The sequence below is a fragment of the Cyclopterus lumpus genome, chromosome 11, assembly GCF_009769545.1.
Source record: "Cyclopterus lumpus isolate fCycLum1 chromosome 11, fCycLum1.pri, whole genome shotgun sequence".
Lineage (NCBI taxonomy): Eukaryota > Metazoa > Chordata > Actinopteri > Perciformes > Cyclopteridae > Cyclopterus > Cyclopterus lumpus.
This window is the reverse complement of record NC_046976.1, coordinates 13518082-13531069: the sequence shown is the minus strand read 5'-3', so window position 1 is coordinate 13531069 and position 12988 is coordinate 13518082.

Sequence of the window (12988 nt, the reverse complement as noted above, 5' to 3'; positions counted from 1 at the left end):
CCGCTCTATGAATCTTTTATCACATCACCTCTGCAACCGTTGCTCCCCACTCTGCCTCTGCCCCCCCCCCCCCCCTGCTTTCTTTTCATCGTCATACTGCAAAAATATCCATATAAACTGGGGCAATACTAGAGAGCATTTTAACTTGAATAAATTATAACCATATCAACGACAATTGATTCCTGTAATTTCCACAAACAACAACAGACAATCGTTGCCATGAAGATCATCATCCTCTGCCAGCCAATTGAGCTCTTTGAGTGAGCTTTAATGATCCCTCCATTCTGCCCAATTGAATGAGAAAATTAGCCTGCAACACAAATATTCCTTTTAGAGCCGGGCGATAAATGAATTCTATCAATCATCTTCCCAATTCATGGTTTAGGACAGTGTTTAAAATGACTAGTGTGTGGCCCTGCGATGGGGGCAGCATTAAAACACCTGCGGAAAGGTAGGTAACATTTGCAGAATAATGTTGTCACAGTTTCCAATATAAGAAGAATGCGAGTGCAAATGAAAGCGCTGGAGCTGGAAGTCCCGCCTGCTCCATCTCTGAAAGGTTCTTTGGGCTACATTCAGACGGCTGGCAAATCCCATTCGTTTCTCATTCAGCCACATCGGTAAGGCGGACTGGCCTCCCGGTTTTATTTGCAAGTCATCAGATTGGATTTGGTGCGTCGAGACGTCACCAACCTTTGTGAATGGGTTGCTGTGGTAACGGCGTGGGCATCAGTAACTACGTAGCCACGTGGCAACGTGGAAGCATGAAACATGGGGGTTCACCATGTGGCCCTCAGAAACAATCACTCAGAAACAATCACTCAGAAACAATCACTCAGAAACAATCATGTGGATGTGCATCACATCGGAAGGGATATTGGTGAAAATGCAAGAAGAAAAAGGACGAGCTTGAAACACACAAACACAGAGAGAATAGCACAACATTTATAGTGTAAGTAATGATGTTGCAGTCGAATGTACATAATATAGTGACCTTGTATTGTACTTGTATACTTATATTTTAAGTTGTATAATATTGTATCATAATTTCTGACTACTTTGGCCGCTGTCTCGCACGGAAACAAAATGCTTTTTAACATTTCAAATCGATGCTCCAATCACCAAAAGCACAATGCACTGTTGCCAGGCAGATTATGTGACGCAAAACTTTGAATATTGATTTTTAGCAGCCCAAGCATTCGGACCGAGATTCTAATGAAGAAATCTGATTGGAAAGCACAATTCAAAACCACCGCCAAATGTGGCTTGGATCCAATATCAGAGAAACGGAGCCACAATCTGAAACATGTATAAGGGATAGGAATTCCCCAGAATTCTCAAGGAGCCCATGAATGTCATATTAGAATTTTATTGAAAAAATATTAAGCACTGGTTGTGTTATGGAAAAATGAATGATGGTCAATTACATTTTTCATGAGCAGTGATTTCAATAAAACATACCTATTTGAAACAGCCATTGTGGAGAAATGGCTTGAAGGTATGGTCTGTCATTTCAGAAGATGAAGTACACATATTCCTTAATTATTTCATTTTTAGTCACATATTCCTGCAGCAGTTTAACGTGCAGGTATGGAGCTACGTTGCATATCAATTACTTGATATCAAACATAGCTCCATGTTAATGGACACAATTTAATGGATTACACAATATATTCCACATTCTATGTTCAGGCTGATCTCATCCAGCATTTGTATCAACGAGAGATATCACACAAAATTATTTTGTATGTTATCCACGCAATCATGAACAGGGAAGTATTAACACACGGTATAGTATAAAGGAACAGAAATATTAAAGCCAGGAGACCGATGTTTGTTTCTCGTTTGAAACGAGAAGACAACGTTTATGATTTGTCACATAACTTGATAACAGTGCGGATCTTTTCCTAAACCTAACTAAGTCGTTTTGTTGCCCAAACCTGAGTTTCCTATGAAGACAGAAGTTTATTTGGAAAAGAATGTGTGCATGTAAAGGGCTGGAATTGACACGTGTTGCTGACTTTCATAGGAAAAGGCACAAAAAAAGGAGGAATATCCATTCAGACCATTGTATGAGGACACGTTGTTATGTTCATGTTTAGGCGGGGGATATTAATTAAATTTTAGATTGCTGTACAATCAATATGTGTGCATCACATAATTTCAGCAAAACAAAGCTCGGAGAAAACAACCAAAGACAATGTTTGCAACTCCAATGACAGCTGTATGTAATGTACTGATACAGCTTCATCATTATCAGAATATGAATATGCATTAACTCCAGCTCCCCCTAGGTGTTTTGGTAACCACCGGGGGAAAAGCAGACAAAAGAGGCAATGAGCGAAAGAAGAAAACAATATATGTTTCTAAAGGTTAGAGGAGAGGGTTAGAAATCACCTCCCTCCCCCATGTCTGTGTGGAAGATGAGGGACCGACAGAGAAAATGACAAGCAGGATAAAGCGTCACGCCCACACACAACTGTGTAAACACTCCAGAAACACCAGCATATCTCACAAGCCGTATTCAAATTCAAACGCATCTCTTCTTCACCTCCAGTCACTCTCGACACCGCTGTCACTCCGTCCCATGGCAGTCCGGAGAGGAGGCGCGCCGTTCAATTATCCTTCTCTTTACAGGACGAGTGCGGCGACCTTGGCCAACCCGGCTCAACTTTAAATGAATAACGGCGGGGCTTTTATGTGAAACGTGAAACAGTACGGCACATGACAGGCAATTACTCTTGGTGATGTCACTCTGTCGAGGGGTCACTCGCGCCGCCATTGTTGTTATGCTCTGCTCCTCCCGTCCGCACGACTTTTGATAGACATTTCTTTAGTGTTTGGCCTGAGCTTTGCTGGCAGTTTGTGGCGGCGCCTGGACAGAAACTCAATATGGGCCGGTGCCTGTATGAAAGAAAGAAACGGAGGGAGGGGTAAAAACGTAATGGTGGGCGAGGGAGAGAGACAACAGCTTTAAGTGACACAGACGGAGAGAGAGATTTTTTTTTTTTTTTTTAAATGACTCTTTCAGACTTGAGAAAAGGTTTTTTGTTCTAGTGAAATCCAGCCATGGTTTATTCATGCCAATCTCATTTAATTTCTATATACATGCATAACATATTATTCCACAGATAGCCCCGTCCGAGTCCTCCGAGACATTTTAGACAGCATGATGACATTTTGAGTGACAGTGAAATACAATGGCTGATTTCTAAAGTGCTGCATCATTTAGGGAGAGAAAGAAAACCCTGCTGTTTTATAACAGCTTCTTTTTGTGATTTTTTGTTGTCACTGTAACCACATCTCCAATAGGGAAATGGGATCTTTATCCCATAAGGAACAGAGAGAAGTGGCAAAAACGTGAGGAGCTCTTTTCCCCTGGGGTCCAATTAAAACTACTTTCGGCAAAGTGGCAGCTTTTCATCCTTTTCGCTTTCGCAATGTTTTTTTCCACCACATCTCTTGACAAACTGAAAGAAATAAGCAGTGAAAGCAGGCTTTTAGAAACCGAGAGCCAAGTGAGCGAGGAAGGCGGGTGAGATAGGCTAGAAGACGGAAAGAGCAAGAAAGCTATTAGTCATGCATTAGTCAGAAATTATGGAATAATTTCAAATGTTAAAACTCCATATCTGGTTTTCGGAGTCATTATTATACGGTTTGCTTGAACTTAAGGGAATGAGCGGACTGCTTATGTAGAACAAGAACGACAACTAGGGAACGGGGGGGAACTTTATAATGCCACGAAACCAGGAAGCGGCTGCGAGAGGTGTTATGAGTGCCGTGTGAAGGCGAACTCACGTGTGGCTCAACATACAATGTAAGGATTCAGATCCAGTTGTGAGCATTTCTTTTGATTCTGAAAGATGTTCATATTCACAGTATGACGCTGCAGCTCAGGCTGGAACTGAAACTTTATCTGTTCGATTTAGTGCAGGTCTATATTCATATTGATGCTTGCACATCTCACATAATTACACTTCAAGGAGCCTACAGTGAACTTAAACCCCCTACATGTCACTATTGCTTTGATGGGAGGCAGCACGCTGTGGAATGATTAGTTATGCTTCTGGGGTTGGGATGGTTGGCTAGAAGTCTATGCTTTCTTTTTGCCATCTCCATAAGCCAACAGCTCAGCGTGTTGTTTCTAAGAATACAACGTTTTCATCCGGACCAGACCATCAGATTCAATTACTGAGCACAAAGCCCACAGCGGCACAAAACCCGGAGCATTCAATAAAAGATGGAAATAAATAATGTGCTCTTATAAAAAAAAAAAAAGGGGAGCTCTAAGATGGTGGAATTGGCTCATGAGGTATTTTGATTAAAAAATATGCACTGATTGCTTTCTATCCATCTTTCTATTTAATTTGTGTGTGACTTGCAGCATTCAAAAGACCTGAAAGAATAACGAAAGGGTTCTTTTGTGCCTCTAAACTTGTTGAGATTAGACACTGCTTTAAGCAAAGAAATATTAATATTGGTTTGAAAATGTCGAAAAAGTTATCTCAAGACCCATTTGAAGCTGATTGTATGGAAATAATCAATCCGGAAATAAAACAAGAACATTAATTTTAGAAGTAGGGTACCTTCACAAGCAGAATTCATATCTGTCTTCTTAGAGAGTCAACCCTTTTAAAATGAGTAAAACAGAGAAATTAAAATTTAAAGAAATCCTGTTCTTGAAATCTGAAAGACACGTTGCTCTCCTTTCACACAGTGGAATGTCAAAAAAAACTCAATTCAATTTAGAAATGTAGCGTTTGCCCCTGAGCATCACTTCTACCGCACATCCAGAAACATCAATCAACACGAACCAAAAGGTGATTGGTCAAGGCCGAGGTGAATAGACTTCCCTGAGCAATGCTGCATTGGCCTCTGTGTGAAAATCAATCGCTGATTAAACCCCGGCACATAATCTCAGTGTTGACACCAGAGTATAGAACCCAGAAGTCCTATTTGTGACACTGTCTGAAGAACTGGAGTCAATATCCAACTCGGAGCGAACATCGGCACGTAAAGCTCAACTGAACGTCCCCGTTCCAAAAAGCTCCACCGCAGCTCTCTGCAGCACGTGAGCTCTCCATCAGCTTGAGAATGACATATTAATGACGTTGATCCGCAGCTATTTCACTCGAGCACAGATAAGAGAGCAAGCATTGCTCCATATAAATGAAATCAGGGACCATATCTCACATTGGTACATGACGCATTATGAAATATAGCGTCAACCATGGAAGCTGGGCTGGTACTGTGTTGGTAGTGAAACGTGTGTGTGTGTGCGTGCGTGTGTGTGTGTGTACGTGTGTGTGTGTGTTGCAGGGGATGTGACAGCCGGGATCAGATAGCAGTGAATGCATTCCAGAGTGGATTTAGAGTCAGCCTGATATAAAGGGTTTGAAAGGGGGGGGAGGGGGGGGGGGAGATTGTCTCTGATATTTATTGTATGCAACATTGTCGCAAAGGGAACTTTTATGCTTTGTGTTACCGCAATTGCAAACTTGTATTATATTGGACTTCTCTTCACGCAGCTTGATGGAACGAAGAGCCCCTCGTGTGGTGCCCTGCAACTTAATACTATCTGCAGTATTGGATGTCCTTGCAAAAACATGCGGGCCTCGTCATAACACGAGCTCGGATTGAGCATTCTCCTTAAAAAGTCTGTCCCTTAAGGCCAATGCTTTACAGCATGTCAGCAGATGATTGCAGATGTCAGAGCCACACTCAATCAAGCCAACGTCCACTCCTTGCCAACCATTTGTGAGTGTCCTGCAAAGAGCATTTCAGGACGTAAGGCCTGAGAATCCTGCCACTTTACTCGTGGCGAGGAAGAAGGATAGACTGCATGCCTCTGGGAGAGCGATGGGTAAAGAGAATAAAGAATACAATGTTTGCAGCCAGGAACGCTGTGGAACAGTAGGCAAGAGAGAGAGAGAGAGAGAGAGAGAACACGCATTATACTGTTTGCTCTTTGCTTGACTGAGTGTACTGCGTGCAAACTATGCACAACCCCATCCATGTGCGCTTGCCTAGGGTGTTGACACAGTTTGTCACCAGGAGTTTATGTCCTAACAAGTCTTTGTCTGTAGTCAGATGGAGGCAAAGGCCTTGAGTGGACAAGCAGCCTGGAGAGAGAGAGAGAGCCTGATTAGCTACAAGAGGCCAGGCCCGTGGCAGACCTTTCTCAAGACCTTTTCCTGTCTCCCTCATCTCACTACTGGAGACAGCTGAAGACAAAGCCCTGGGTGCCTGGCCCTGAATGTAGAGTAGTCATCTAACAGTAAACACTGTGGCACCATAGGCCTTTATTTAGCAAAGAAATTGCATCACATTTTTCCTATATGTATGCAAACAAACAGCCCCAAAGGCATGAATTTCCTGATTTGCCCTCCCACTGCAGTTTATTTCTACGCCTTGCCTTTTGTTTGCCAAGAAGATTGCCTCCGAGTCTTCGCCTGTGCGCATTACCATCAAGGTGGTGCACCACAAACACATTTGAGGGAACACACGCTGAATAGTTCACAAGTACATTTGCATGAAGACAAGTTCATCAGTTCCTCCACCTCTCGTCGACCTCTGATTTCCTCCACTGCCACTACGGTCGCCTCCACCAACAGGAAACCCGTGATACATCTAGACAGTGGAGAGTGTTTGCCAGCTGAGTAAATGGTCGGCATGCTAAATAGGTTGATACAGTGTTTCTATATAGGCTTGAATTATACATGTGTTTGTAGATCATTGTGACTGTGTGCGTGGAGAGGGAGAGAAAAACAAAGCAGCAAAGGTCGGAGGTCCGCTGTGTAAAATCAGCTGTCAATTACAGTGGCTTTATATTCCCCCATTCCTCTCCCCATCTCTGGTGCCCTCTGGCAACTGCACTTGTTGAATTTGGATGTATTATTGTTTATTCCCTCCCACCACTGTCGTTCGCTCGGTCCCCCCTGATTGCAATCGGAGTTCCAGCCTCCCGGCATTAAGTATGCAAGCCCTGCCACATGCGGAGCATTCGCGAGCAGCAATCAGCAAATGCCACCGTCTCTCGCCTTTTTCCTAAAGACAAGATGAAAAAGAACCTAACACAGACAGAAAACTGCACACTGACGGGGGTCGGGGGTCGGAGTGTGTGTGTGTGTGTGTGTGTGTGTGTGTGTGTGTGGGTGGGGGGGGGAGAGGGGGTGGGGGGGTAGAGGGCAATGAATGCTGACGACATAGAGGTACGCAATTACACGCACTTGTCATTGTGCAACTCAGGTGTTTACAATGAAGAACCCCCCCACCCCCCCCCCGCTACCTCATTAGCTCCATACACAGGATTGAATCTGTACCTTAGCATCATGGGAGTCTCATCTTAAAAACTGACTTTTACATGACCTTTATGAATCTTACATTTTTACTGCCAATGTTTTGGATAATCTGCATCAACAAACATTTGATTTTGCCAAACCCGGATTACAAAAACAATGCTTGATCACAATTTAACAGCCCTTTGGACATTTTTTCAACACGCTTCACAGAATTACAGAAAAACTGAGTTGTTTTTTTGACAGGTCTAAATCTCTTTTTTGGAAGCGTAATGGAACCAAGAGAGAAATTCTGGTGTTTTTTGAGGATTAAAGGCATTTTTCAGACAGATGCATGTTGTCTGTCGTTTAATGAAAACATCAGTGCCTGCACTTGTATCTACTGAACAGGCAGATGTCACAGATGATCACAGCTACCGAGAGGAGCACGTACAGATGCCTCAATCTCACACACTGATGAGCTCACCGTGTACCTCCAACTGTGGCAGCGACAGTCGAGTCTGCATTTAAATAACTTTGCTTCAAAGTTGCAGTTGAGTAGGTTAGTGCACTTTGTTCTTTAAGTGATTCACTGCATGCGTTTCTCTTAGAAAATCAAATACACAAGATAAAAAGTACCTGAGCAAAAACCAGTGACTTGATTCCTTATAATGCTGAAAAAGGAAATTCTGGTGATGCATTATCTATTACCATCAGTGTATGAATGGGTGTGAATGGGTGAATGAATGATGTCATGTAGTGTTAAAGCGCTTTGAGTGGTCGGAAGACTAGAAAAATGCTGTACAAGTACAGGTCCATTGTTGTTATCAATTGGTTGCCAAGCAACCAGTAGAGACTCCAGGACATTCATAAGAAATACTCCGGCACATAATTTACATTTTACACGTCAGATAGATTGTGTTACCGTTGGAGAGCTAAACTAAGCTAAGCTAATCTAACTGGCTGCTCGCTTCACCAACAGATTTACCACACAGACGTGAGTGTGGCATCTATTTTCTCATCTCGGCAAGAAAGGAAAGCTTATTTCCCAAAGTGTCAAACTATTCCTTTAAAACAGAACAGCCGTATACACGTTGCCGATACTCATACGCAATAGCAGCTTTTCGCTGGATTGCTCGGGGCCTGATTAGCCCTTTTGAACTTCCATTTGGGCCAACAACCTTTCATCCATTAATGGAAAGGCTTTCACACTACATCGGAGTATACTTCTCCACAGCAACATGGCATGCACATATCCAGAGGCCTTGCATAAATACCACTTTGATCTGGCCACAATGGAAGAAAAGCTTAGGGATAATACAGAGATCACCTCTTCAAGCCCCTCTCATCCACTCCCTAGTATATCACTCTGGCAGTGGTCAATGAGCAATGCTTTGTACCACGAGTCAATAGTGGACAAGGCCAGCACTGAAAAGAAACCATTATTGAGTCAATGACTTGAACATGACTGTAAGATTCGCATTACTTGAACTACGTGGACTAGACTGCCGCTGCGCTCCTGTGAAGGTTGTGAATCAGCAGGTGGAGCGTTTGTGGAACGCTGCAAAGATCTCTCATGGAAACACAAGTGGGCCCCAGAGGAGCAGACACAAAAGAATAGTGTACTTTGTACGGGGAATAATAGAGAATATATAATACCATGATGTACAGTATGTTAATAATTTCTACCTTAAATCCACCGGGACAAATTCCTTGTACGGAAATAAACAGTTCTCATTCATCTCCTAAAGCCTGACCAGTGCAAAAAAGGGTCTCTTAGGAAAAAAAGAGGGTGAGTAAATAGGTTGTAGATGGAGCTACATCCCTGTAAACAATATTCCTCCACTATACATACAACTTGGTATACGACCCCTGTTTGAATATTGTATGTGTGCATAGCCTCTAACCCGGTCTTTTTCAGGTAGGAAAGGAAGACTGAATAGTTGCTGATTAATGTAGTTTGTGTGTGTGTGTGTGTGCATGTGTGTGTGTGCATGTGCGTGCGTGTGTGCGTGTGCGTGTGCGTGTGTGTGTGTGTGTGTGTGTGTGTGTGTGTGTGTGTGAGCGCGCACGTGTCCGCTTTGCTAGATTCAGAAGCTATTCAGATATGTGCTGAAGTGGAAAGAAATGCTCAGGACAGGTCCAGTGACTCACAGAGTTCCACAGAAAAGAGATAGTAGATGAGGTGAAGATTAAGAACAAAAGGAATGCACACACCTGCCTTCTGGAATGGCGTGACCCTAACTGCTAATGAAAAGAGAGCTCAAACACAACCAATTAGTGGAGGTGCTTGTTAAACTGGCCACTTAGCGCATGCTGTGTCAGGATAGATCGGCCTTTCATGGCTGCTTTGGGGCTATTGATAAGGCTGCTGAGAGGAAAAATGCCTCTGCTCGGGATTACTATTTCATCTTTGGTGAGCAAAATAAATAAAGACCAGCCGGCCAAACAGCAACCACATACCACTCAAGTGCTCAGGCTTTGCTACTTCAGTTTTAGTCCCTCGCCAGCTTTGAGGGAAAAGGGAAAGGTTAGAGGCTGAAGCTGTGGAGCTACAGCAGGGTCACATCTTCCACAAATGGGGAAGATGAAAAGAAGCAACTGGAGTTGAAGATGAGAGCTGGGCTGAAAAGCAAACAGGTGAAAAAAGACGGGAAGAAGAAGAGAAAACACCATCCGCAGAGATGAGCCAGAGGGGATAGTAGAGAAACTAGTACAGAGAAGCAGCGTGTAGGGTGGGGGGGGAAGGTCTTGGCACAGTAGAGGGCCGTGGTGAGATGCCTCATGGGAGGATGACACATATCTCATCCCCTAGACTAGAGAGTGAAGGAGAGGGGCCAGACAATCCTGCTGATTGACTGGCAGCGTGTTGGCCTGTCATTCACCATGCACTCACACTCATTAACACTGGAGCCAAGGGCAGAAAGCAGCACTGCACAATAACATTCACCGACACAAAGCTGCCCTCTGCCAAACGACTACACTGCATAAAAAGGAGCTTTTAAAAATATGCGATTCCCCGTCCTCACCTCTTTTTCAATGAACATCAATGTTATTCTGGCAAGACATCAGAGAGCTGCCAACCATTTCTGATATAAACAAACAACATTTCATATGCTGTCATCTCAGGGAAAGAGCTTGAAAGAAATGGGCTACAAACTGTTTTTATAACTTATAATACTTCAAGCTGAAGTCTCCTTGTTGCAGCCTCTCCTTATTGAGTTAGGTGGTGAGTTGCAGAGATGCTAAACAACCTACATTTTCCACAACTTTCCTTGTTCCACAAATACTAAATATGTAGTTATTAATTACTGCCTGCTGAATCCAAACATCGCGAATAGTGTCAGTATGACTCACCAGATTGACGCTGTCCAAGGTGCACCCAGAGAGAATACAACACACTTCTCTACACTAGTAGCATTTGAGGGATTGGTGTGTTAGTACCGCTCTCTACTGGCTGTTTCATGCATTACTGCACTGTTCTTACAGGTCTCTATCACCATCTGGTGGAGAGGGGAGACATTACACTTTATTATATATATGTGTCTCTACACCCACTAACATCTAACTAATTATTTTTGACAATGAAGGAAGTGTTGAAGTGAATTCAAATGTTGTATCATAACTTTGTATCGGCTGATGTTAAAGACTTTGAATTCATTTAATATACAATATGAATATGCAATATGGCAGTTGAGTGAACTGGTGGTGCGTTCCTTTACCCGCCAATAAAACACCCAGCATGCGCCCCAAGGGCAAAATCCGTTCTGAGCCGTCACATCCGCAATGCCACATCTGTGATGTGTACATCCCTATTCATATAGCATTCAAGCAGCACATTCTAATGGGACAAACATCCATTTTACAAATGCGCCTCAATGCTTCGTGAAAACTGATAATTTATTTTTGAGTGTGAATAGTATTAAAAGATGCTAAATCCCACTTTGAAAAGGGAATGACTGTGCTCTGAAGCACCAGAGAATGGTATGCACCAGTGTAGCCTGTGGGGGAGTTACTGTGCGGAAATCCTCCCTCTGTATTAGACAGAGACAATTGATCAAAACAGACTAATTAATGTATGTGTTTTACATATATTCATTTCCGAATCAAATATTAATGAAAATAAACGTACTTGTTTTTCAAATGAGCACAGGGCTATCAAATATTTCAGACACACCTCATTAAAGATAGAGCCAAGAGCGAACATGCATTTTTAAAGGGCCACGAATCACAATAGCGTATCGCAGAGTTGGCTGATTAATAGTGTGCCCTTGATCAGATTTGCAGAGGGCCTCATGTTGCATTAGATCAAGGTCTTCTTGAGAAGAATCAAAACCTCCTGGCTTTTTCCCCCTACGTCCTTTAAAGCAAACATAAAATCCTGATCTTAACTCAAGAGTTAAGAGAAGCTTTGGGCCACTGAATCGGCAGGGTTTGCATGTGTTCATGTGTTGTAATGACAGAAAACACTAAAGAGTGAGGATCTATACCCAGACTGCAGTGTATTGATAAGTCCATAGCCAAACTAATACATTCAGTTTGGGTTAAAAAGTCTTTCTCATAGTTTCTCCATCTCATTTATATCAGTATAACAGCTCATACTATTTAGCAGTGCTACAAACTACAGCCTCCAACATGACAATAAAGTGGAATCAACACCTCTACAAAATCAAAAGGCACTAACTTTGATGTCAAAATGATTGCCGTTTTATTTGAAATCTTATTTTATATTTCTTTTTTTTGTATTTTATTCACTAGACTTTAAATGTTGTGTTTACCAGGAATGTAATTGTGCATTAAAAGGCGTTAGAAAAACAGGCAGAAATAAATCTAGTCACTACCGACACGACAGGCAGCTCTACACTTCTGATTGGATAAATGAACAGATGTCACAGCAACAAGCCAAGGCAGAATGACACCAAGTCACAGAGACAGACCAACAGGAAATGCATCAGGCCAAACATAACATAGCCAACACAAACAAAGTCAGCGAAAGATTTAAATGACAGGCATTAGCTGGCACGGCGGCCTTCATCACACACACACGCATGAATTTAAACCAAACATAATAAGATGCTTGACTTTTCTATCAAGTTACCACAAAACGTGACTAAATTTGAACAACATCAATAAACCTTGAACGGCTTTCACTTTATATACACTGTATACACTTAGCATTGTTGTTTGAATTCTTGGTATGTCCTGCCCTGCTATTTTATTTTATTATTTATATTGTAAACATGCTTGCTGCTGCAAACAAATTTCCCCCTGGGGATGATTAAAGTATCTATCTGATATATTTCCAAGATGGTTGCCGAAAGGGATTAGGATATCTTATTGCGTCACCCAAAAGTATATTTTTTCTTCGCATGATCGTTATCTAATATTGGAAGTCGTTGTGTGTGCTGAGCCTCACACCAACATGTGTCAATGGAAACCAACAGGATCCTATTGTGGTGCTGGAACTGATGCCAGACCAGCAGATACATGCAGATACAAGACAACGATTGAAACCACAAGCCTGTTGTGCAAACAGTTGAAAGCACAAGACAAGCCAGCGGCCTGCTGCGTCCCTCCCATAACAGGTTATATTTTCATCTGATTATCCAAATACTTGGCTATTGACGCTCGTCACATCTCTGTGACGCCTGCAACTTGGATTGAGGGACACTCCCAGAGATGTGGAGAACAACCTGTGGGATTTGAACCCA